Genomic DNA, 25904 nt, shown 5'->3' with positions numbered 1-25904 from the left:
AACATTTTTAAGTACCTTACAGTACTGTTTGTAATGGGCTACTGTACCTTTATTGTGAATGCTTGTAATATTTTGATATAATTCCTGCTTTGTTCTACATGATATCCTTATCCCACTAGTCAGCCACCTGGGCTGCCTTTTACTACTAGTACCCAGTTTAGAGGATTCTAATGGAAAGCAACTCTCAAAGAGCATGAGAAATGTGTTAAGGAAAGCATTGTATTTATCATCTATGTTATCACCACTTTAAACATCCTGCCACTCTTGTTCCTTGGCGAGGTTTAAAAAACTCTATTGCTGTTGGGTTAACTTCCTACATAGTTTATTATTTAATTATATGTGACATTTGTTTGAGTACTAAAGTACTAAAAGCTTTTAGTGTTAAACTTGTCCATCATGGTATGAAAGGCCATTCACCCTTTTACTAACAGAATGCCCATCTAGTAATGAAGAATGAATAAAAATATTGTCTATGGCTGTGCTACTGTTCTCCTGCATCCTAGTTGGAAAAAAGACAGTCTGCATCAGATCATATGAATTTAGGAGAACTACTAACTTCCTTTTTCTTGCACCATCGTATACAAAATTAATATCGAGGCCACCACATATAATTAATATCTGGGACTTCCTATAAAGTGAATCAAGAAACCTTTCTAGCTTGAGCAGAAATGCTCTGAAGGGACCTATAAACAACAACTATTAGAAGTTTAGTTTAACTAAATTCAACTGCCCCTACACAACATTCAAATATCTGTTCAGCGCAATGCCATGATACATCTATGAACTCAAATGGAATACTGTTTTTTACGTACATGGCCACTCCTCCACCCTTCAAGGAACTCCTTGAGCTGTATCCTGGTAAAGGAAGCCTCTGAATTGTCAAATTATTTAAGTGGTGCTCCAATATACCAATAATTTCAGAGTCAACACCTATAAGCAGTTCACTAACATTATCTCTAATGAGCCTTATATTTTGATGAAATATGCTAGTTCCTTCTCTACTTGGAAACGTGACATCCTCTGAAGGTGAGCCCTTAGTTAGAGGGACTTCCTTTAAGCAGGTATACCTATCAGCTGACTTCAGTCTGAAAATCGTGCTCTGGCACCTTAACTTCACGCTACCTGCCAATTTCCCCAGTGTGAACCCATCACCACCTTGGCTTCATTTAGTGGCCCGTGTTCACCTCGGACTTCATTCGCTTCCTAAGGACACAACTCCAGACTCGCTCTATCACTGTAAATTTCTCTACCTTCGCGCAGAGCTTCACGACAGTACCTTTGTGTACATTGGTGGCTCTCGGAATGACCACGGTGTTAGGTGTACCTTCATCATTGGCACTCATGATTTTTGCGGTTTCAGCTTCCAGAAACTGCTCGGTATTTACAGCAGAGATCTTCACCTCATATCAGGCCATTGAGTGCACCCGGTGACAAAGGCTTTTCAGTTGTGTCATTTGCTCCAACTTTTGGAGCCTTTGTGTACTGTACACTGTCTATCCATTAGTGCAGCGGGTCCAGGGAGCGTTCAGTTTCTCACTCTTGATGGAGTCACTGTGATGTTTATGTGCAACCCCGGTCACGTCAGTCTAATGGGAAACAAGGCCGCTGACACTGCTGCCGAGGCAGCAGTCCTCGTACCTCAGCATGCTAGTTCTTACATTCCCTCCAATGATCTCTGTATTGCTGTCTGTCAGCAGGTGGTGTCACTTTGGCATCACCACTGGTCTTCCTTTCCTGAGGAATTAAATCCCTCCCAGCGGCTTGGCCGACTTCCTCGTGGCCTTTTAGCTTGGTTACGTTTTGGGCACTGTCGTTTTAGCCATTGCCATTTGTTAAGTGGTGGTGCCCCACCAGTTTGTGCCCATTGCCATCAAACTTCGATGGTTCACCCTTTCCTGAAGAAATGCCCTGTTTTTAACCACTTACATTCTAGTTTATGTTTGCCTTCTGCATTATCGGCCATTTTAGTGAACGATGCTGTCAACCGCATTTTACTTTTTATTCATCGAAGCAATATGGTGAAGGACATTTAATCTTTAGTCAGGACCTCTGTTGTCTCTATAGCGTATTTTGTGGCCCTTCCTCCAACAGAAAGTCCCTGCTTTTTTTAACTGTCTTTCCTTCTGACAATTGGGTTTGAAATGTAGTCACTCATACCTCCCTTGTCATATTTGTGTTTTACAGTTCTGAAAGGGGCACATACGAGCTTAGTTGTTTTTGCACCTTGAAACAAAACATAACAATGTGAGACAGTGCTAGAGTGAGAGGAATTTGTCCACCAGATCTCACTTTTGGGAGTAGTAGATTATTTAAAAATGTGTGTGCTAGTGCCTCCAGGCAACTATAAAAAGAGAATTTCTCTTTCTTGTTGTTGATTCATGATGTTAGCCATAAACATTTTTTTCTTAGGATTGAAATGACACTCATTTCAATGGTCTGTAAAAGCTGGGAACAGTCGTAGTTTGTTTCTCACAAATACTTCATAAATATGTTCTTAATATCTGACAGGTTCTGTATCACAGGTCACTTACAAAGTGGGTGGCGGCTCTTGCCAGCCTCTCCTGGCTACAGTGGCTCTCACTGGCCTGGCCCTGTCTCTTGGGCCCACAGGCCTCCCTTGTGAATAAAGTCCTGCCATACACAACTAGATGGTAATAGCATCATTTTTACAGTGGTGGGAGGCTTTAATTCGTCATAGTTCATGAAATATTTATAAATTATACAGACAAACCTTCATTGTGTATCACTCTACTCTAGTGATATTAGCCTGAACATATTGACAGAAAGTGTAGTGTGACAGTTTTTAGTTTTATTTACCAACATCCATTGGGAGGATGCATTTTGGTATCACGTGTTTTACAGCTATATCTATATTATAAGTATGTAAAGACTATTAAAAACATTAAGCTTGCGGCAAGAAGGTCATCTTCTGCAATAGACACCCCTGCCCCCCTGCTGTGCGTGCCCCCCCTCCCCCCCCCCCCCCCCCACCACACACACACATACACACACACACACACACACACACACACACACACTCACTCACTCTCTGCTGCTGCTGCTTTGTCTCAGCACTGCAGTTCAGTCAAGCAAACTCTGCTGCAGACTAAATACAGGGTTAGTCAGGAGGAAAGGTACATGCTTTGAGGGGTGATACTAGTGGTGATTCTGAACAAAAATCTCCTAATAAACATATGCCCTTTTCTTACCTGTTTCTGGGTAAACTAATGAAAACAACTGGGAATAGGAAACATGTAAGCGTTGTCCTTACTAACTGTATCAGTATGCAGCTCACTTGTGCATGGTACAGTTTACCTCAAGTCTCGGTACTACAGTGTTGTTATGTGAACAACGAATACGGTTTGTGTTATGAAAATGCCATGGATCTTCACACATGCAGAGTACGCTGACATGGCGTTTGTCTATGGTTCGTCCAATGGCAATTCCAGCTGCTGTGCGAGAATACCGACAACGATTTCCAAAATGCAGGGTGCCAGATAGCAGGGTGTTCCACGGATTGCATCAGTGTGGTGCACTTCCCAGCATAAATGTTGTCTCTGAACGTCCCGTACAACAAACTCTTCATGAAGTTAAGAACATTCTTCAAGTAGTGGAACACGCAACCTACTACTAGCTCTAGAAAAATTGCAGCCCAACTTGGTGTTCCACAAACACGAGTGATACACACAGTACACAAGCACAGTCTGTATCCCTTTCATTGGCAGAGTGTACAACATCTGCATGAAGGAGATGCTGCCGCCCAGCAAGAATTCTGTCAATGGATCATTGCTGATGAGCGATTAATTCCACATATTCTGTTCACTGAAGAATCAACATTTACCCACAACGGAATCAACAACATGCGCAGCTCTCATGTATGGAAAAATGAAAATGTGCACGCTACTGTGGAAACGAATTTTAGATGACATTTCTCAGTCAACGTGTGGTGCGGTATTATTGGTGACAAACCCAGTTGTTTTAGATAACCGTCTTACTGGGACATGGTATTTTGAGTTTCTTCAAAATGTGTTACCAGAATACTTGGAGAATACCCCTTTGGCAACATGGACTTGTATGTACTTTCAGCATGACAGACCTCCGACACATTCAGTACGGCCAGTGACACAGTATCTCAACACAACGTATTCTGGTCGCTGTAGAGTCATTGCTTGGCCACCGAGGTCACCCAATCTTACCCCACTGGATTACTGTTTGAGGGGGGGAGGGGGGGGGGGCAGCTGAAGAGCGATGGCTACAAGTGCAGAGTGGTGGACACAAGAGAGGAATTTCTCGCTTGAATTTTACATGTTTGTACCCAGTTAAAGGAATGCAAAACTGAGCTCCAACCGGTGACACAACACCTGTCTACGAGAGTAGCAATATGCATTGAAGTTGACGGTGGACTGTTTGAACATCTTCTGTGAGAAAATGTACACAGTTAAACAAACCATAACATAACAGTACCATAATTTACTGTCACCTGCACCTTTCCCATTCCTAGCTGTTTTCATTGGTTTACCTGGGGACAGTTAAGAGATGGGCATATGTTTATTAGAAGTTTTTTTGTCCAGAATCACGAGTAATATCACCTGTCAAAGCATATATCTTTCCTCCTGACTCACCCTGTATATATGACAGCTGTGCATGCTGCCTGTCTCTCTCTCTCTCTCTCTCTCTCTCTCTCTCTCTCTCTCTCTCTCTCTCTCTCTTCGCGAAAGCGGCATGTTTATTAACCACTCTACACCTCAACTATAAGGTGGTTTGAGATGCAGTTACCATTGTTATATTCAACTCAGAACTTTCCAGGACTATATTAATGTTTCCACATCACAAAAGCCGTGACACTTGATGAAGCTGAGTGTTTTAATTTCTTGACCATCTTTGTAAGATTGTGTTGATTCACAATGGTTTCCTCAATGATCTGTGGTGTGACATACTTCTCAAGTGGTAGGAATTCTATATATGTCTTAGTGACACTTTGCTTATTGCAGTGTTGTTGAATGACCATGGAGGCAAGCAGGAATCTGGAGGTTGTGCTCATTGTTGCTGTTCTGTGAACAAGAGTTGTTTTCTGTTTCTCGTTCCTTTTTTAGATAACCCTCTTTAACAGTGTACAACAGTTTGAAAATTTGTGTGGGTTAGAACTGTTTGCACTCTGGAAACAGAACACTATTGCCTTTTAAAATTTTGTGATGAACCATTTGTACAGACAAAAGCACAGACAGAGGAAAAGAGAAACACTTGGTTAGTTAATTTCTGTGGATCATAATTGTGACCTCTCACTGTGTTATGGAATGAATCAATTGTACCATTATAGTACATATTTTCGGTGGAAAGCATTATAAAACAGTAGAGAAAAGGCACAATTTTAATATGGACATGATTATAGTCTTCATAGATAACATAAAAGCCTTCAGTACAGTATATAGTCAAAAGCTATGGAGCACACTAGAAAAGTGAGATTATCCGAAACACATCATAAAGTTTCTGGAAGATATGTACACAGACACTAAAATAAAAAAAAAATAGATGCAAGAATGTTATATTTGATAGAATAAGAGTATCAGACAAGGGTGCAGTTTATCACTGACATTATTTAATATATACATTGCTGAAATACAATAAGTACATTCAAGTTTACAGATAACACAGTACAGAATCATGAACATTTGTCTTTTTGCAGCCCATCATTTTTTTGTATCTGACAGTGAAAATCAGTTACAATAAGCCATACATAAGCTCATGAGCTGCATTCGCTGGGCAAAGAATACTGTATGGAAATCTCAATTAATAAAATGAAGGTAAAGGCATTTAAAGGAATTGAGCCAATCAAATCAAAAATTATCAGTGACAGAATAATTAAACATGTTAACATGGTTAACTACTTAGGAAGCCTAATAAGATATCAGCATAATAGAGATATAGACAACAAGCTTTCAGTTTCAGTATATATGTGACACTAGTACTAGAACCTTACAGAACAGAGTCAGAGAGGAAACAAAAACAAAGTTTTATAAAACTATGGATGTGATATCTTTACTGTAGGGGAGTGAAACTGGGGTTACAATAAAGAGGGATAAAAGCAAAGTAAAGTACAGTCAACTGACATGTAATTTCTGAGAAGAGTGAAAGGTTGCAAATGCCAAGATCAGGTTAGTCATTAAAAAAAAAATTTAGAGAATAACTAACTGGAACATATGAAGCGTAGTTGTGGAATGCATTAAGAAATTTCAGCTAGACTCTGTACATTTATGACATCACTTACTATTGACAAGTAACCAAATAGTGTTTATAACACAAATAATTCTTCCAGAAATTTACTGTTTCCAGCAGTCAGGAATTCTTGGATGAAAAGCATATGCTCTCCCCATACATTTTCAAGCCGTAGTCAGACATTGTATGTGGATACATCACACATTTATTTTCATAGTTCTGTAGACTGCTGAATAGAGAATATAACAGCAGCGACATCATGAATCTCTCTTGCTTGCTTCAAGCAATAAAGAAACTACATACAGCAGACAACGGTACAGATGCCTCTTCAGCAAATGTGGATTTTTTACACTCCTTTCTCAGTATATTTGCCCATTATTCTCTGCAGAATCAGCCTGTTTCAAAACTTATATTGCTTAACACTTTCTCATACAGCATTAAATCCCACACCACTGGAAAAGAGTGCAGGTCACTCTCTTTATAAGGAGGATCAAAGAATGGATCGCACAGAATCATGTACCAATATATCTAATGTCCACCTGTTTTGGATCCTAGAGCACACAATGAAAAAGGGAAAAGAAGCTTGTTTCAATGAATTGGAACAGGTTTGTTAAAAAGAACTCGATCTTCTCACGCACGATAAGTTGTAAATAGTGGACACTGATGAAAAGTGATACTGTGTTTGTGGAGTCTTGGAAGATGAAAAAGATGATACTATGTTAGTAGATTCCTGAAAGGTGTTTGACTGTGTACTACATTGTTGGCAGATAATCAAGGTATGATCATATGTAGTATCTTCACAAATATACATTAGCTCAAGGAATTTTTAAACTTGTAGAAACCAGTTTATTATACTGAGCAGTGAACATTCAACAGAAGGGGTGGCCAAAGAACATCAGGTGTGTTACAAAGAAATGAAATAAGACTGCCAGTGTGCTAAATATACACAATGCAGCACACTCATTGTATGCTGACCATGATGTTGCCTATAGTAAAGTGACATAGCTCACTGAATGTAAAAAATAAATGTAAGATAATGCTCCTAACAAACTCAAAGAAATCAGTAGTGTCTGATTATATTGGTAAATTTCCGTAGCCTGTCACATTGTCAAAATTTTTAAGGGTAACATTAAGAAACAATGTGAGATCAGTAGTGGGGAAGGTAAATAGGGGACAGATCTGACTAAGGAGTTATGGTCTTACATAAAATCAGTATGCTGGTTCACATCATCTATTCAGTCCCTCAGTGACTATAATCACTCCAAAAAGAGAGGTCAGTACTCCAAAATTGTTTCACTATGGAGGATCATGATACAGTTCTTCCTTTCAGTCATCACACCAAAATGCAGAAATTGAGATAAATGGTTGCTGAATAGAATACTGACTAAAACTGCTCAATAACAGAAAGTTATCTGGACAGGATGAAATACCTGAGAAATTCTACAGAGACTGCATAAAAGAACTTGGTCTCCTCCTATGAGTAGCTTTTCTTTGTAAGCTGGAATAATGAAAGGTGCCAAACAACTGGAAAAAGCACATCATTCCTGTTTCCAACAGGGGTCATCAAACAGGTGCGCACAATTATAGACATATATTGCAGACATAAAACAGTTTTTCAAAATCAAACAATGGAAATTCAGGATGGACTGTGACAGTATAATGAAAAGGACAGCTGCTACTCACCATATAGTGCAGACGCTGAGTCACAGAAAGGCACAACAGAAAGACTGTCGGAAAGTTAGTAGACTTAGTGAGTGAGATTTTCACTCTGCAGTGGAGTGTGCACTGATATGAAACTTTCTGGCAGATTAAAACTGTGTGCTTGACCGAGACTCGAACTAGGGACCTTTGCCTTTCACGGGCAAGTGTTCTACCATCTGAGCTACCCAAGCACGATTCACGACCTGTCCTTACAGCTTCAGTTCTGCCAGTACCTCATCTCCTACCTTCCAAACTTTACAGGAGCTCTTCTGTGAACGTTGCAGAACTAGCACTCCTACCAGGAAGTTTCATATCAGCACGCACCCCACTGCAGAGTGAATATCTCATTCTGGAAACATCCCCTGGGCTGTGGATAAGACATGTCTCTGCAATATCCTTTCTTCCAGGAGTGTTAGTACTGCAAGGTTCGCAGAAGAGCTTCTGTGAAGTTTGGAAAGTAGGAGACTAGGTACTGGCAGAATTGAAGCTGTGAAGATGGGTCATGAGTCGTGCTTGGGTAGCTCAGATGGTAGAGCACTTGCCAGCGAAAGGCAAAGGTCCTGAGTTCAAGTCTCAGTCTGGCACACAGTTTTAATCTTCCAGGAAGTTAGTAGTTTTTGGCAATCAAGGCCCTTGTCAAAAGTAGACAACATACACACATGCATGCACTCACACACAGATATGACCATGGTCTCTGGCAGCTAGCACCAGACTGCAAGCAGCAGGGCATTATGGGAGAGGCAAAACCTTTTGGGGGTAAGGGGGAGGCTGGGGTAGGGAGGGGGAGGGACAGCAGGGTAAGGGTAAAGGACAGTAAAGTGATGCTGGGAGTGTGCAGAGACGAGTTGGGGAGTGGGGCAGCTAGGAGCAGTCGGAAGGTAAGATAGGGCATAGGAGGAGGGGGGTTTGCAGAAAAGGAGAGAAGTAGGATACATTGCAGGGAGAGTTCCCAGCTGTGCAATTCAGAAATCTGGTGTTGGTGTGAAGGATCCAGATGACACAGGTTGTGAAGCAGTGACTGAAATGAAGGATGTCATGGTAGGCAGCATGCTCAGCAACAGGGTGGTCCGACAAACTGTGGCCATTCATGTGGACAAACAGCTTATTGGTTGTCATGCCCACTTAGAATGCAGCACATTCATTGCAGCCTAGCTTGTAGATCACATGACTGGTTTCACAGGTCGCCCTGCCTTTGATGGGATAGGTGATGTTTGTGAGAGGAGGAGTAGGTGGTGTTGGGAGGATGTATGGTCCATGTCTTGCATCTAGGTCTATAACAGGGATATGAACCATGAGGCAAGGGCCTGGCAGCAGGGGTTGTGTAGGGATGGAAGAGGATATTGTGAAGGTTTGGAGGGTGGCAGAAATACCACTATGGGAAGGACAGTGGGTAGGAAATTTTTTCATTTCAGGACATGAGAGATAGTAAAAAAATTGGCATAGAATGTAATTCAGTTGCTCCAGTCCTGGTTGATACTGAGTCATGAGGTGAACACTCCTCTTTGGCCGGTAGGTGGGGGCTTTGGGAAGTGTTGAATAACTGGAACCCCTGTTCCCGGGGCTTTGCCTCGTGTCTCATATTCCTGTAGTAGACCTAGATAGAAGACATGTCCCATATAGCCTCCCACCACTGTCTACCTCAGTTCTGTCAAGTACATCACCTACCCTGTCAAAGGCAGGGCGACCTGTGAAAACAGTCATGTGATCTACAAGCTAAGCTGCAACCACTGCGCTGCATTCTAAATGGGCATGACATCCAACAAGCTGTCTGTCTGCATGATTGGCTGCCAACAAACTGTGGCCAAGAAACAGCTGGACTACCCTCCTGCTGAACACACTGCGCAACATGACACTCTCCATTACAATGACTGTTTCACAGCCTGTGCCATTTGTATCCTACCACCAACACCCGTTCTTCTGAATTGCGCAGGTGAGTTTTCTCCCTGCAATATGTTCTACATTCCCCTAACCCTCCTGGTATCAACCTTCATTAGTGATTGTCTTATCCATCTAGCCCCTTCCCTGCTCCTATTCCCAGTACCTACACAACCCTCTATTCCACCACAGTCTCTCCTTTTCTGCAAACCCCACTCTCCATATAACCTCCCAACTGTATGTAGCTGCCCCCACTCTCCACCTTGTCCTTGCACACTCCCAGTAGCACTTTACCGTCCCCAACCCTTACCCTGCTATCCCTCCCCCTCCTCACCCTAATCTCATCCTTACCCTCAAACAGTTGCTTCTCCCATAATGCCCTGCTGCTTGCAGTGCTCTAGCTGCCAGAGACCGTGGTCATATGTGTGTTCGAGTTGTGTTTGCATGAGTGTGTGCGTGTGTGTATGTTGTCTACTTTCGACAAAGCCTTGTTGGCCGAAAGCTACAAACTTTCCGCCAGTCTTTTGTTGTGCCTTTCTGTGACTCAGCATCTCCACTATATGGTGAGCAACAATTACCCTTTTCATTATATTGTTATGGGACATTTTCTGTGCTCATGCATTATGATATTTCTGGAGACTGAAAATGTACTCTATAAAAACCAATATTAATTCTGCAAACAGAAATCTTGTGAAACTCAGCTCACACTGTTTATCCATGATGTTCAGAGGACCATAGGCAAAGACATCTAAGTTGACGTAATGTTCCTGAAATTTAGGAAGGCATTCAATGGTGTTTCACATTGTCACTTAGTGAACAAAATATGAGCCTGTTGAGTAGTGGACCAGATTTGTGACAGGATTCAGGACATTCTAGGAGAGAGAACTCAGTGTGTTATTCTTAATTCTTAACAAGACAAAATCAAGAGGTGTGAAAGTAATTTTGGGGTACCCAAAAAGAGCCTTACAGGGCCATTACATATGTTGCAGTCAAAACTGATTTTTAGTTAGAATGTGTTTTCTCTAGTTAAAACTAGTTTATATTGAATGCCTTTGTATAATTTCCTATATATAACTAGAACATACCACTATAAAGGTTTGAATTTTAGATGAACCCAGTTTTAACTTTGAAAGTTAGATGAAACTGGCACATTAGCTTGAGAAACTTGTTTGGGGGAAACAATTCAATCAAAACCAATTACATGTTGACTGGAATTTAAAAAAAAAAAAAAAAGAAAGAAAAGAAAAGAAAAGTATTGTTTACAGAGCATTGTCGGCAGCAGTAATTAAAAAATGTGAAATGAAAATAATCATACATTAAAAATATGTGAATTAATCTGATACATTTAACGAAAGTAGCTTGAGTCTTAATAAAAAAGGGAACAAGTAAGTTTTGAGTTATACAGGTTGCCTTTTTTTCCTTGCAAAAGTATCTTTTTAACATATATGCCTGCTTGTACACACAGCAAACAAATCCTTGTCCTGTTCCTAAGGCTGCTGTCTTGGCAACAGTTCTTGAAAAGAAATTTGTCTCTGGCACTTCTTCTAAAAGTAATAATTTTTCTTTGGACACACCGAATTCGCACCTGAAGAAACACGTATAGTTAGCTTACTTAACAAGTGATTAGGTATTTAATAGGTGATTCTGCACTCTATGTGTATTACAGTAAAAATATTAAACCTTCAAACATTAATGAATTACTTGCATATTAGCAACATTAAATAGTGCTTTGAACTAATGAGCCACTGAAACTGTTAGTAACAACATTCTGCCCTTATTATTGAAATCAGTTCAACAGTACAGTCCATTTTGTCAAGCATTCCATATTTTGTTCCAGTCTTGTGGAGACCTTGTTCATCCTTTAGAAGAACAACTCCTATAATACTGCGAAGATCTCTCTTTCCTCTATCGACATTAGGAATTGCTATAATTCTATTACTACTGATTTCTATAGGTATATGTATTGAATCCAAAGCCTATTTTATTCTCTTGGTCTGTTTGTCAAGTTTTCATGAGTGTCTTGTCTAGCTACTGTTATCTGGGACTGTCAGTTTGCACTAGCTGCAGCTTCTAGATCTGTATCACTATCTGCAATTATTTAAGAGTCTGAACTTGTACTAGATATGGCTTCTGGGTCTTATTCACTGACTGCAGCTGACCACTGCTAAAGCCATTACCTCTTTTGAGTTATGTAATATATCTATATCATTTGCTTCATCTATCACAATAATTTTACTTAAAGACTCTGTCAAAACTGTCTCATATTTCCTTAATAACATCTAGAGACAAACTCGAAGTCATAAGTCCTGTTCACAGGACTGTACCAAACATGACTTCATATGGTGATTGCTTGATACCAAAATGAAGTGCCAGATTTTCCACAAACTGTACAAAAGGCAAAAGGAAGGCTGTTTGACCAATTTCAAAAGGAAAGCTGTTTGACCAATTTATGGTATTGTCATCTTGCATCCATAAAGCCAACACTTTTTCAATGCCTTGGTTAGCGCGTTCAATAGGACTTTGACTTTGGCTGTGCCTTGGGTTTCATGAACCAGTTTACAGCAGTGCCAAAATGAAGTCAGACCATTTGTGACAGAATTAACAAATTCTTTGGTATCATCAGAGTGGCAAGGAGCACCAAACACAAAAATATACCTGTTAATTGACATGCCACTTCCATGGCTCTTGTGCTTTGCAGTGCATGGTAACTAATTTTATCATGTGGTACTCATATAGCATTATAAACTTATATCTGTTATCTTCTTGCATTTGCATGTCGTTTCGATTAACTTGTCAATGACTGTTCGTTTCTGAATGAAGCATAGGTTTCAAAACAAGTTCCTTTTCTTCACCTTCATTTTACGCTTACAGGTTTTGCACACGGACACTCAAATATTGTAATGTTCACATATTTTCTTGAAGCTTCAGTTTTTAGTTTGTCTTGGCCTCTGTGATCAACAGCCATATGAGCTGCTTCAGTAACATCCAAAATTTTGTCTACGTGTAAGCAGTACTTCGTAGCCTTTTCTTACGTCGTTAACTTTAGCAATGCATAAATATTAATAACTCTGGACTGATTTAATTTCCTGAGCTGTTTCTGTCTCTCTCTTTCAGTTAATTGAGCTTCAGTTTTGTCCACTAACGTATCACTAAGTTTCATTTGTAATCCTATTGTAGAGGTTTTACTTTTTGTGTTCCCCAGTCTGTAATATCCATCTTAAAAATGCTTCTTTCTATCGCATTTCCTGATTTACACCCGCCGTGAGAAATGTATATCAGTCGATCTGTGTGTGCTGGACAGATGTGCCCAGGAGGGCTGCTTTTCGATCAACTTTTCCCGCCTGAATCAGGGGACGTCACTCGATCAATCACAATTAACTCTGTTGCATCACGTGTAAGGGTCAAAACAGTTTTAACTGAATCATTTTTGCCAAAATATGTTTTGTGAAGTTAAAACCAGTTTTGAATGACATTCACTTTTGACCAGCAGTAAATTCTAGTTTTAGCAAAGGCATTCAGTAAAATCTAATTGTAACTAATAAGAATGCACTCTAATTAAAAATGGGTTTTCAGGGTGTGATTTTTGTATGTGTCATAAAGTAGAATGTATGTATGTGTGTCTGGGATCTCCTCCCAAACCCCGGATTGATTTCAACCAAATCTGGCACAGAAACATCAAGCCTTATGAATATCAGCATTATGGGGTTTCTAACCAACTAGTTCCAATAGGGTTGGAGATATGGGCACAAACGTGTTTTTTTTCAGTCCCTGTTGTATAGGCTGCCCTACATGACAGGCATGTTGTGTCGGAACATAATTGACCAGCCAAATCAACCTGCTTTGCACAGCAGCCTACGTGTCATGGGCAAGCAACTGTTTTCTGGTCCCCGGCATGTAGTCTGCCTTGCATGACAGTTGTGCTATATTGGAGTAATATCAGCCTGCTTTCCTGAACTTTATTGGGGTGCCAGTGGGAACGGCTGGTGAAAAATTGAGATGGATAGAGGAGGGGATGGACAGAGAGAATGGAGGAGAGGGAGATGCATGAGGGAGGTGGAAGGTGTAGAGGGATAGTGGGCAGGTGGAAAAGTAAAAGAGGGAGGCGGAAATGGGAAGAGAGAGGGGAGGAGGAAATGGTCAGAGAAAGGAAATGAACAAAAAGAGGGGAGAGAGAGAATGAATGAGAGAGAGAGAGAGAGAGAGAGAGAGAGAGAGAGAGAGTCCACCACCTCCTCCTAAACTACTGGAGCGATTTCAATGAAATGCTGCACTGCTTGCTATATGAGAATCAGCACTGTGGGGGTTACAACCCTCTAGATTGCGTAACAGTGGAGATATGGGCAAGAAAAGGTGGGGGTGAGGGGGGGGGGTGAAGTGGACAGAGAGAGGGGGTGGAAAGCCAGAGAGGAATAGGACGAGATGGACAGAGAGAGGGGGAGGAGGAGATGCAATTAGAGAGAAGAGGCAGAGGAAGTGGACAAAGAGGGGTAAGATGAGATGTAGAGACAGAGAGAGTGAGGAGGAGGAGGAGGAGGTGGGACAGATGGAGCTGGGAAGATGAGGCGGGCAGAGAGATCAAGGAAGGAAGAGGTCGAGACAGAGAGGGGGGAGGAGGAGATGTGTGCAACGTATATTGGATGCGTATGCAGGTGATGCTGTGGTGACTAGGCTAGACTTCTGAAAACGTTATTTTAAAGCTTACCTGAACATTTGAAAAGTGTGGATACATTTGTTTTATATTGCTTCAACTGCACCACATCTCAGAATGGGCAGTTGTGCATACCACCACAAGCAGACGATGCTGATGTCTACAGGAAGTTTGCAATGCCAGAAGACTTACAGAGAATTGATGATTGGTGCAGGGAGCTACAATTTATCCTGGAAGTAAATAAGTGTAATATATAGTAACAATATTGTGAAAAGGGAAGTTCCTACTCACCATATACCAGAGATGCCGAGTCGCAGATAGGCACAACAAAAAGACTGTCAGAAATAAAGCTTTCGGTCAGTAAGGCCTTTGACAAAATTAGATGACAAAAACACACACACACACACACACACACACACACACACACACACACGTGCACGCGACTGCAGTCATGTGTGTGTGAGTTGCATTTGTGTGTGTCATTGACATACCTGTAACACACCTTACGTTTACGAGTTGCCATGTCTGTCTTTCAGAATTCTCCACGAATGAACTGTCAACTAACAGACTGCCCAAAGTGACCTCCTCTAGCTGTTTGTAGAGCTTGCTATCCACATGAAACGGGTCATCACAATCATCAGTATTTCACAGGTGTCAGGTGCCAGGGATTTGCATAAAATGCTTGTGGTCTCCTTCTTGGCACATTCACAAATAATAACTTCACATTGAATCTCATCATAGCATTAATAAGCAAAGTATACTTTTTGTTAATGATTGCAACAAACTGGGCAATGTTATTGATGAATGACTATGTATCACAGCAAACAACGTATGTTCTATTGTGGGGATCCAGGTTTCAGTTCTGAGAGGACCATGTGGGTAGGGAGATTGTTTCCATGTCTTACTCCCCCCCCCCCCCCCCCCATACTCTGCCAAATTATAATTTGCTATTTTGCTATTACTCCAACTTTCAACATGGCATAGTTCTACGAGTGTCACTCCAAAAGAAATGCACACTATTTTTTTTTAATCCATCTTTTATTCTACATGTTTGAAAGTTTTACAGTGTGTAGATACATCCTTTAGGAACAATATTTTCATTTCTCCACATAATTTCAACCCCTTCAACTGCCTTATGCCATCTTGGAACCAGCGCCTGTATACCCGCATGGTAAAATTCTGGACCAACCTTTTGGAGCCACTGTTTGGCAGCATGCACAAGGGAGTCATCATCTTCAAACCTTGTTCCACGAAGAGTGTCTTTCAGTTTCCCAGAAAGATGATAGTCACATGGATCCAGGTTAGGGCTGTAAGGCGGGTGTTTCAGTGTTGTCCATCCAAGTTTTGTGATCGCTTCCACGGTTTTTTGACTGACCTGTGGCCGTGCGTTGTCATGCAACAGCAAAACACCCTGCTTTTGCTGATATGGTCAAACACGACTCAGTCGAGCTTGAAGTTTCTTCAGTGTCGTCACATAAGCATCAGTCAGCAGTCACCAATTCGTTAACACACTGCACATTCTCTGGAGTGTGTGCAGTACGAGGCCTGCCGCTGCGAGGACAATCCTCAATATTGCTGTGCCCGCTTTCACCACGCAACCTGCTTGCCCACCGATTAACTGTACTGCGATCGACAGCAGCATCTCCATACACCTTTTTCAACCTCTTGTGGATGTTTCCCACTGTCTCGTTTTCACAGCACAGGAATTCTATGACAGCACGTTGCTTCTGACAAACGTCAAGTGTAACAGCCATCTTGAAGACAAGTTGTGACAGCGCCACTGACAGGAACAGGTTTGAAAACAAGTGGGAAGGATGTATCTACAAACTGTAAAACTTTCACACATGCAGAATGAAAACTGTATTTTTACAAAAATAGTTTGTATTTCTTTTGGAGTGACCCTCGTAAAGTAAATGCATTAGGCAGTTGATTTAAAAGCTATAACCGCTAGAAATTCTAACAACTTGATTTACACAACATGTGACTCAGTGGAAAAGTGCCAGACTATGAATCAGCTGTCGCTGCCTGCATTAGGGAAGTCAGTCTTTCTCTCATTTTCTCCTCAGCTTCCTGTCGTTTGCCAATTCTGCCTGTGGACCCATGGATGGTGTCGGGCTCGTTGGTGGCAGATGCAGTCAGCCCATGCATGGACACCTCTACCTGGCTGGTGTATTTTCTGCAGGATGCAGCTGAGTATCCTGGTGTGTGTTACAAAAAAACCTGTAATTTTCAACAAAAGTCATCTCGAAAAGAGAAAAATATAAATTCTTTTACTAAAATAATTTTTTGAGGGGGTGGGGAGTCCTGACCGCCTGTTTGGATTCCCATCTAAATATGTGATAATTCCACAAATTAATATCATTAACTACGCCCATGTATTGTTTCACAATTCATTGTTCTTACAAAGAGACAAGTTGCAGTTAATACCTTCATGCCTTTCCTTTATAAACTGTTATAAGTAAAAGAAACAGTCAATGGTTTGCAACTTTGTCATTACTGGCCACCGCTGATTCTATTTTGTATGAACGTCATACCAGTTAGGAAAAGGTTACAATAATGTACAACATTAACAAATGTTATTAGAGATACTTTGGCAGTAGTGCATATTTTGAATGAACGCAACACCAATTACGTGAATGTAAAAATGTCATGCTTGTACTCAGATGCAGGACTATTCCCATTGCCAAAATGAGTTTCGAATCTTTTCAACCGTGTCTGGATCATTTTGAAATTATGGCAAGCATTTGCAAATCTCTATTCCAACACTTCAACCATGTTAACTGGAATGGTGAACACAACACCTGTAAGGTGGTCCTAAGCACAGAAATCTGTGGGGTTCATATCAGGCAGTACTGGGGGCTACAGAACAGATCCTCCTCAGCCAGTCTATCTTTGGCCCTATTGACACATTAGATGTCATCTCACTGTAGCAGCAAAATGTGTCAGTGCTCGGTGTGTGTACCACATCCTCTGGCACTGCTGTAAGAGAACTAGCAATCCTGTAAGATGATGCCACAAAAACCAATGATAATTTCATCCACTGAACACAAGTACAGCCCAATACGAAAATCTCCTAGTAACCACACATTCACTGAGTAATGTCAGTGATGTGCAGACTTGTGCACAGCATGTACGTTGGAGCCTAGATGACTCCAAACGTGAGAATTGTGATAATTAAACAGACCATGATGAGCGAATCCTGCTTAATCGGTAAATAAAATGTTATTGTCAAACGTAGAGCTGCTTACAACTTATTGTTGCATCCACTGTCAGAACGTTAGTCTAGGACCAAAGTCTGCCTAAGAAACTCAACTTATTGAAGGTGGTAAGGTTATATTGCCTTGTGAAGCATTAGCCTACAAACACTACTGTGTTGCAGGTCTCCTTGTGGAGACTGCTTCACTGTTTCCAGCCCACATTTTCAAGCATATGTGTAATTCATTCAGACCTACTCATTCTCACAGCATGTCCAAAGCTTCCAGTTTCTTGGAGATATTGCTGCACTCTTGTAAATCTTCAACTCTCGGAGTGTCTTTCGGGGGCATAAGCTTCTCAGTAAAAGTGTGCAGCCTCCCGTGCATTGCCACACACAAATTGCATAGCCATATATTCCTTGTTACTGTAATGTTCCTTGTTGCCATCAACACTAATATAACACAACTGATGCTCTACAAATAAACGCCAGGAGTGGTACTCTGACTGTATATTACATTATTGTAGCCATTCTGTTTGCAACTCCACATCTTGAAAATGTGAACAAAGACCACACCACAGACTGGCATGCAGTGTTTACACAGAATCACATTAGTAGTGGCTGGTAACCACAAAGTCAAAATTATCTGACAAACAGTCCACTTGTGCACTTGTATTTACTGAGAATTTTTTGCTTCTAATATTGTGTACTTTTAACTGTATGCATTTATGCTATTAATTATGGGACACCCTTTATACTATGTGTGATGTAAATTACCTGTGAACTTTTAATTTTGGCTTTTTCTGCAAGGGGTAAATATCTAACTGTATGTTTGTGCTGACAGATTGCTTTTATAGTCCATGAACTCTCAAATTATTCTTTATAACAGAATCTCCAAATTGATGACATAGTGGAGCAAAGATTAAAAATTCATCTACTTGACACATATATATACCAGCAAATGTTAACTTTCCAAATTGAAAGTTATTCCATCTGCCTAAGGAGAGGAAAGAGTTTGAAGTGGTCAGGGTTTGAGTAAGAACATGTCTGAGACCCCAGTTTAAAAAAAAAAAGCATAGTAAAAAAAAAAAAAAAAAAAAAAAAAAAAACAGTATAAAACAGAAAGCAATAACCAGAGGGCTGTCTCGGTATAAATATGAAAACCAAAGGATCAGAACTGACATGGAGGGTATGTAGCACATTAGATGTAACAAAAAAGCCAGCAGGTACAGAAACATAAATGAGGAAAACTTGGACAAAAGGGAAGATAGTGGGTGATAGTTGGGAGGATGGAGAAATATAAAGAAGTAAAGGAACAACACAATTAGCTGACACTTAACACCCAGTTGGTGGTGGGCACAAAACAGATACAGCAGAGTCTTGCAGAATTTACTAAAGCACCACAATTATCGATACTGGTCTCTGCGTTAAAGACTATGTGAAATTGGTTGCACCCCCCATCCTATACCCACACATATACACCAAATCAAATGTGCCATCATCATATATTGCTCCCACCAGAGGGCTCATGACTCTTTGGTGAATTCGTGCTTGGCTATCACCGGGCCCCAGCCTTTGCAGCATCTTTCCCCTTCTGTGGTGGATGTCTAGCCTCTTGCTATTTTTTTTCCTGTCCCTTGGGGAACATGTCTGGGATAATTTTGGTGATGTGTTTTGCATTTTCAGTAGCCTGACATCAGAACAGTCCACCCACTGTTTTCTGTTCCTGTATTCTTTCCTCATTCCCCTTCTCCTATGTTTCCCCACTTCAGAAAATGAGATGCTTCCTCCCTGTGCATTCCTGAAGGCCTTCCCATGTGTCCGATGTGTAACAGGTGACTGGGTAATGTGTAATTACCAGCCCGATTGAAGGTAGGGTTTGCAGTGCACTCTGGCTGGCCAGGCACAGGGAGGGGTGATTGCCTGAGCTGTTACCTTCCCAAATTGCCAACTGGTACCTCTGTCAGGTGTTTGGGGAGTGTGACTTGGGTGACCAAAGAATCATCTGAGGGGCAGTTGGAAGGAGCATCCCGTCTCTAGAGACTCTGGCTAACATGGGGCATTTTCTTACAATGACCCAATCATCATCTTGTCAGCTGAAATTTACTAAACGTAAATGGAATGAGACTAACAATTCAAAGAACCTCCCAGCTGTACTCATGGTACCCTGTACTGAAAGTGGTCAGCCCTTTGCTATGGTTAATCTGTTTATCATTCAGAAATGTGTTGATGCAATTGCCGGCCCTGTGAAATCCTGCTCCCATTCACACAATGGCACTTTGCTTTTGGAGACTACCTGTGATTCTCAAGTGTAGCAACTGCTTGCAGCTTCACCCCTTCACATCTATTCTGTTCATCTCGAGGTCCATCGAATGCTAAAGTGTTTGCATGGTGATATCACACTAGGCTGCTCAATGGTCTGACAGAGGCAGAAATCCAAACTTACATTCCAAACCTGATGTAGTGTTACCAATGTCATTCTTACAGTCACACTCGAATGCCCTGTTGACACCTGGCCAAAAGTTTAACCTGTGGTATGGATCCACACGAGGGCAATTTTCCGCCTCCTTCTCCCCGCTGTATCAATTGCAATGGTGACCATGCCCCCTCCCATGATTGTCCCATGTATCTCAATGAGTGGGCCATCCAGGAGGTCTGGGTGAAGGAGAAAGTGCCTTTCCCTGTCGCTCGCAAGTTGTTGGCTAGTCAGAAAACTTGCATTTTACCATCTGGCACTAGTAGTACTGTTCTTGTTACATCTTGCCCCACAAAGGACGTAGCCATGCAGACATGCGACCTCAGATTCAGCAGCACTGATTTAAATTTGACAGTGTCATGGTAGCACCCTCATCTCCTTCTCCTCCCGCTGTGCAACAAGCCATCAAATTCTCGACTCGAGCCGTGAAATCACCTGCTGCACAACTGGCAGGCCAGAAAGGACAAAAGAAATATCCACACAAAGCCAACAAACATCTGAATCATCATTTGCCAACCACAAAGGCTCCAAGAAGTCCAACAAATGCAAACAATCTTCTCCTTCGCTGACTGGGAGATCCTCTTCAATGGTGTAGCCACATTATACCCTCACCTGGCTGACCTCTGTGTCGCTGGTGTGCACAGCCAACTGTTTTTCTGCCCTGTATTCTGCAGACTGACTGAGGGAGAATGCCGATGCCTCTATAGATCTCATTGAGCAGGATCCTTCAGCAGGATCCTACTGCAGAGAGTCTTTGAAGGCTGGCACTCGGCAGCCACCGAGGTGACAACCCTTCATTTTTTTCCCTCTCCCCTTTCCTTATCATCACCCACCTCCAATGGAATTTTTCCGGCCTTAAATCCAATAAGGAGGAGAGAAAATTGTGTCCTCATGACCACTTTGACCTCTCACATTTCTTTCTGGTTCACTTTGATCTCTTGCATTTATTTCCAGTCCGCTTTGACCTTCCACCTGAGGACTGTATTCCATCTCATGGGGTAGTCATGCTGCTCATCCATGACAATTTTCATAGTCAAACCATCTCAATTAAACACCCAGTTGGTAGCTGCTGCAGCCTGCATTTTCCTTGCTCACTTCACATTTTCCCTCTATGGGGTGTCACCAGGACAGACTTGCCCACATTGTTGGGCATTTCGCCGGCTGCTGTGGTCGAGCAGTTCTAGGCACTTCAGTCTGGAACTGCACGACCGTTACAGTCGCAGATTCGAATCCTGCCTCAGGCATGGATGTGTGTGATGTCCTTAGGTTAGGTAGGTTTAAGTAGTTCTAAGTTCTAGGGGACTGATGACCTCAGATGTTAAGTCCCATATTGCTCAGAGTCATTTGAATGATTTTGTTGGGCATTTCCTTCACCCCTTTTTGCTGCTCGGTGTCTTTAATGCTCACCATCCCCTTTGGGGCTCTCCCAGAACCTGTGTGAGAGATGCCCTCTTGGCTGACTTCCTCAATCAACTCAGCCTCATCTGTCTTAACACTGGAGCACCCGTGTTCCTTTTAGACTCCATGCACACCTATTCCCATTTGGACCTCTCCTTCTACACTGCCCAGCTTTCCCGTCATCTCGAGTGGTCCATTCTCTCTGACACATACTGGAGAGACCATTTCCCACGTGCTATTGGTTTGCTGACTCCTACCGCATGTACGTGCAAACCCAAATGGCAGCTTTCATGGCAAATAGGAGGCTTTACTCCTTCCTCATGACCTTCGACAAACAACATTTGCCCTGCTGTGATGAACAGGTAGACTACCATATCAAGCATATCCCTACTGTTGCAGAACATTCCATTCCTCTCACTTCATCTTTACCACTGTGTGTCCTGGATGCTTGGTGAACTGAGACGTGCCCCAATGCAAATCGGTTCAGAGACATGCTCTCCACATTTTTAACCACTGTCCTACGATGGTGAACTGCATTTGATATAAACAGTTGTATGCACAGTCTCACTGCATTCTTTGGGATAGCAAAAAAAGCTAGCTGGATTTAGAAGTTCTTTTAACAGCTCCACTCCCTCTTCGGCCGTGTGGGCTTACCTCCGATGGCTCTATGGAGTATGATCCTCCAGTTTTCAGCCCGACCATAGCAGATGATGTCATTGTGGACCTTATTGTTGTCTCCAACACCTTGGGCTGCTATTTTGCAGAGATTTTGAGCTCCACGCACTATCACCCAGTCTTCCTCCATCAGAAATGATTGAAGGAGGCTCGGGTGACATTCTTCTCCTCTCAGAATCGTGGGTGCTACAACGCCACTTGTACTATGAGGGAGCCAGATCGTGCTCTGGCTTCATCCCCATCCCCATCCTCAGTCCCAGGGCCAGACGATGTTCACATTCAGATGTTGCTGCAGTACCTTTCTTTTGTGGGCAAGCACTTTCTCCTTCATATGTGGGCAGAGGGCACATTTTCCAGACACTGGGCTGAAGCCACTGTCATACCCATACCTAAGCCTGGTAAGGACAAATACCTTCCTTGTAGTTATCGCCACATTTCTCTCGCCAGCTGTTTTTGCAAGGTGATGGAATGTATGATTCATGCCCAGCTGGTATGGTGGCTCGAGCCTAACAATTTACTGATGTGGATTTCGAGCGTGACCTTCTGCAGTTGATCATCGAGTCACTTTGTCAATCTGTGTCATGAACAGTTTTCTTCGGAAATACCAGACTGTGGCCAGGTTTTTTGATTTGGATAAAGTGTGCGGCATTTGTTGGAGGACTGATGTCCCCAGTACTCTCTACATGTGGGGTTTCCGAGACCACCTGCCCCATTTACTTCAGGAATTTTTAGAAGACAGATTTTTCAAGGTACGTGTGGGTTCTGCCTTGTTGGACACGGTGTGCCACAGGTTTCCGTCATGAGCATCGTCCTCTTTGTCATCGCCAATAACGCTATTATGGCCTGTCTCCCACTGGGCATCTCCGGCTCCGTTTTAGTTGACAATTTTGCCATCTATTGCCATTCTCCTTGGACTTGTCTCCGTGAGTGGCATCTCCGACATTGTCTCAATCATCTTTACTCGTGGAGCGTTGACAATGGCTTTCACTTTTCCACTTACGAAACCGTTTGTATGAATTTCTGATGGAACAATGGGTTTCTTCCACTGTCTTTACATCTTGGGTCTGTTGCTTTTCCGTTCATTGAAACTACAAAATTTCTGAGGCCTATGATCAATAGGAAACTTTCTTGGTCCTCCAGTGTGTCTTACCTGGCCACCTCCTGTACCCAGTCACTCAATGTCCTATGTGTCCTCAGTGGTACTTCCTGAGGAGCAGATTGGACCACCTCCTCCATTTGTGCCAACCCCTTGTCCTTTCGAAGCTAGGCTATGCGTGTTTTGTTTATGCATCTGCACATCCATCCATCTTACACCGTCTCAATACAATCCACCATCATGGCATCCATACGGACCATTGGAACCTTTCACACTAGCCTGATTGAGAATCCATATACAAAAGCTGCCGAACTACCACCATCGTACTGATACGGTGCTCTCATTAGCGAATATACGTGCTGTTTGTCTGGCCACCCATCCTGTGCCTCCTTCTTTGATGACTCTTTGACTGACTGTATGGGGTGCGTACCTCTTCTCTGTACCTACTGGAGTTTGCTTTCAGCTATTGCTCCAGCAGCTTAACTTCACACTATCTGCCACTTTCCTGATGGGGGTGAACCTTTCACCACCTTGGCTTCATGTGGCTGTCTATGTTCACCTTGGACTTCATTCACCTCCTGGGGACACTACTCCAGACTCTCTATCGCTGTAAGTTTATTGACCTTCGCACAGAACTTCATGATAGTACCTTTGTGTATACTGGTAGCTCTTGGACTGACCACGGTGTCGGGTGTGCCTTCGTCATTGGCACTGACAATATTTGGTATCGACTTCAGGAGCACTGCTCAGTATTTACAGCAGAGTTCTTCGCCCTGTGTCAGACCATTGAGTACATCTGGCAACGCAGGCTTTTCGACTGTGTCACTTGCTCAAACTCTCCCAGTGCCCTTCAGAGCCTCTGTGTGCTGTACACCGTCCATCCCTTAGTGCAGCAGGTCCGGGAAAGCTTTCACTTGCTCACTCTTGATGGAGCCACTGTGATTTTTCTGTGGGTCCCTGGCCACATCAGTCTGATGGGAAACGAGGCCACTGATGCTGCTGCCAAGGCTGCAGTCTTCGTACCTCGGCCTGCTAGTTCTTCCATTCCCTCTGATGATCTCTGTCACCTTGGCATCACCACTGGACTTCCCTTCGTGGGAATAAGTTCCAGGAAATTAAACCCTCTGGCTGCACGGAGATCATTTTAGCCAGGTTGCGTATTGGGCACTATTTGCTTAGCCATTTCCATTTGTTAAGTGGTAACCCCCACCAATTTGTGCCCATCGTCATCAACCTTTGATGCTTTGCCGTTTCCTGATGGAATGCCCTTTTTCAACTGCTTACATTCTAATTTATGTGAATTATCAGCTGTTTTAGTGAATGAGTGTGGGCTGTTGGCCATGTTTTACTTTTTATCCGTCGTAACAATCTGGTGAAGGACATTTAATGTTTAGTTCGGAACCTCCATTGTCTCTATGGCATACTTTATGGCCCTTTCTCCAAGAGAAAGTCACTGTTTTTTAGCTGTCTTTCCTTCCATTGATTAGGCTTAATGTGTAGTCACTTTTCATTCCTTTTTTGTCTTTGTGTACTGTGGTTCTGAGATGGGTGCATATGGCCTTAGTTGTTTTGGCACCCTTAAACACAACAGAACAAAACATCACGTATTGCGGCAGGAACAAATAAACACTATTCACCAATATTTAAAATGTATTTCTTCAGTTTAAGTTTGCGTTTTAAGTCTCTCTTTGTAGCAGGGACCCATCATCCATCGTCCCCCACCACTGGATATAGGCCTTATCCAGATTTTCCCATACATTATGATGTTTTCGCTTTTTGCATCAAATTGTGCCCTGGGTGTTTTCTTTATGCCATCAATCCATATTCAGTTACATCATCCTATAGCCTGTTTTCATATCATGAGGAATCAAACACAGAAACTCCTTAATGCATCTCCATCATTTTGCCTTGCTGGTTTCCTGGTCCATATCCATTCCAGTTTTGTAACAGCCACTATCACATCTTTAATTCCTGCCTTTTCTCTTATCCATTTGTCTGCTTTTCTGTCACTTCTGATGATGTGGAACACACGTCTTGCAATTGCTTCTTGGGCACCCTTCAAATTTTGAACTGCTTGAGCATTTAAAGTGCATGTTTCACTTCCATAATTTAGTACTAGCAATATTCACTGGTCATAGACAGTCACTTTAGGCCATATGAGGAATTTACTTGTAACTACAGCATTCTGGGAAGGTGAGCAGTAGGCAAACACACCATATTCACATTCTGTGGGGTCCTGGTTTGAAATACCTTTCTGGTCATCCTAAAAAAGTTTCCTGTGAGTGAATAAACTTCTTTAAAAAGGCTCAAGTTGAATTTGTGCTCCATTGTTGTCTCATTTCTGCCGATATAGTTATCAACAGGATGTTACACCCTAACTTTCCTCTACTTTTGCTGACTATTCTAACTTAACATCATTTTTAAACATCATCCTTCATTAGCATCTGTGTTTTTTATTCCTATCCTGTCTTCTTTTGTTCAAGATCCAGTAAGTATATCTTACATTTTGTGGCTCTTTCGACCAACAACCCAGTGTTAAAAATACATTGTTCTTTAGTTGCACTTATCTGCCATGCTTTTAGTTGTAAAATTATTATTTTCTGGCAGTTAAGTAGTTTGTCCCTCTAAT

At 42.1% G+C, this 25904-nt stretch overlaps 1 protein-coding gene across 3 annotated transcripts in view; it reads left to right on the top strand.

Annotated features, from left to right (window-relative positions):
• LOC126416489 (uncharacterized) overlaps positions 1–25904 on the top strand; it is a 75377-nt gene that overhangs the window by 34131 nt on the left and 15342 nt on the right. Inside the window, exon 3 of one of the 3 annotated variants that reach the window (XM_050084227.1) lies at positions 16504–16638. The exons of the other annotated variants lie outside the window; for them this stretch is intronic. The gene's annotated coding sequence lies outside the window, so the exon portion shown is untranslated. The remainder of the gene's footprint in view (positions 1–16503; positions 16639–25904) is intronic. 3 annotated transcript variants of the gene reach the window in all.

The sequence above is a fragment of the Schistocerca serialis genome, chromosome 8 (genome assembly GCF_023864345.2).
Source record: "Schistocerca serialis cubense isolate TAMUIC-IGC-003099 chromosome 8, iqSchSeri2.2, whole genome shotgun sequence".
Classification (NCBI taxonomy): Eukaryota; Metazoa; Arthropoda; class Insecta; order Orthoptera; family Acrididae; genus Schistocerca; species Schistocerca serialis.
Note: the sequence above shows the minus strand (reverse complement) of the source record. Positions and strands in the feature narration are given on the sequence as shown.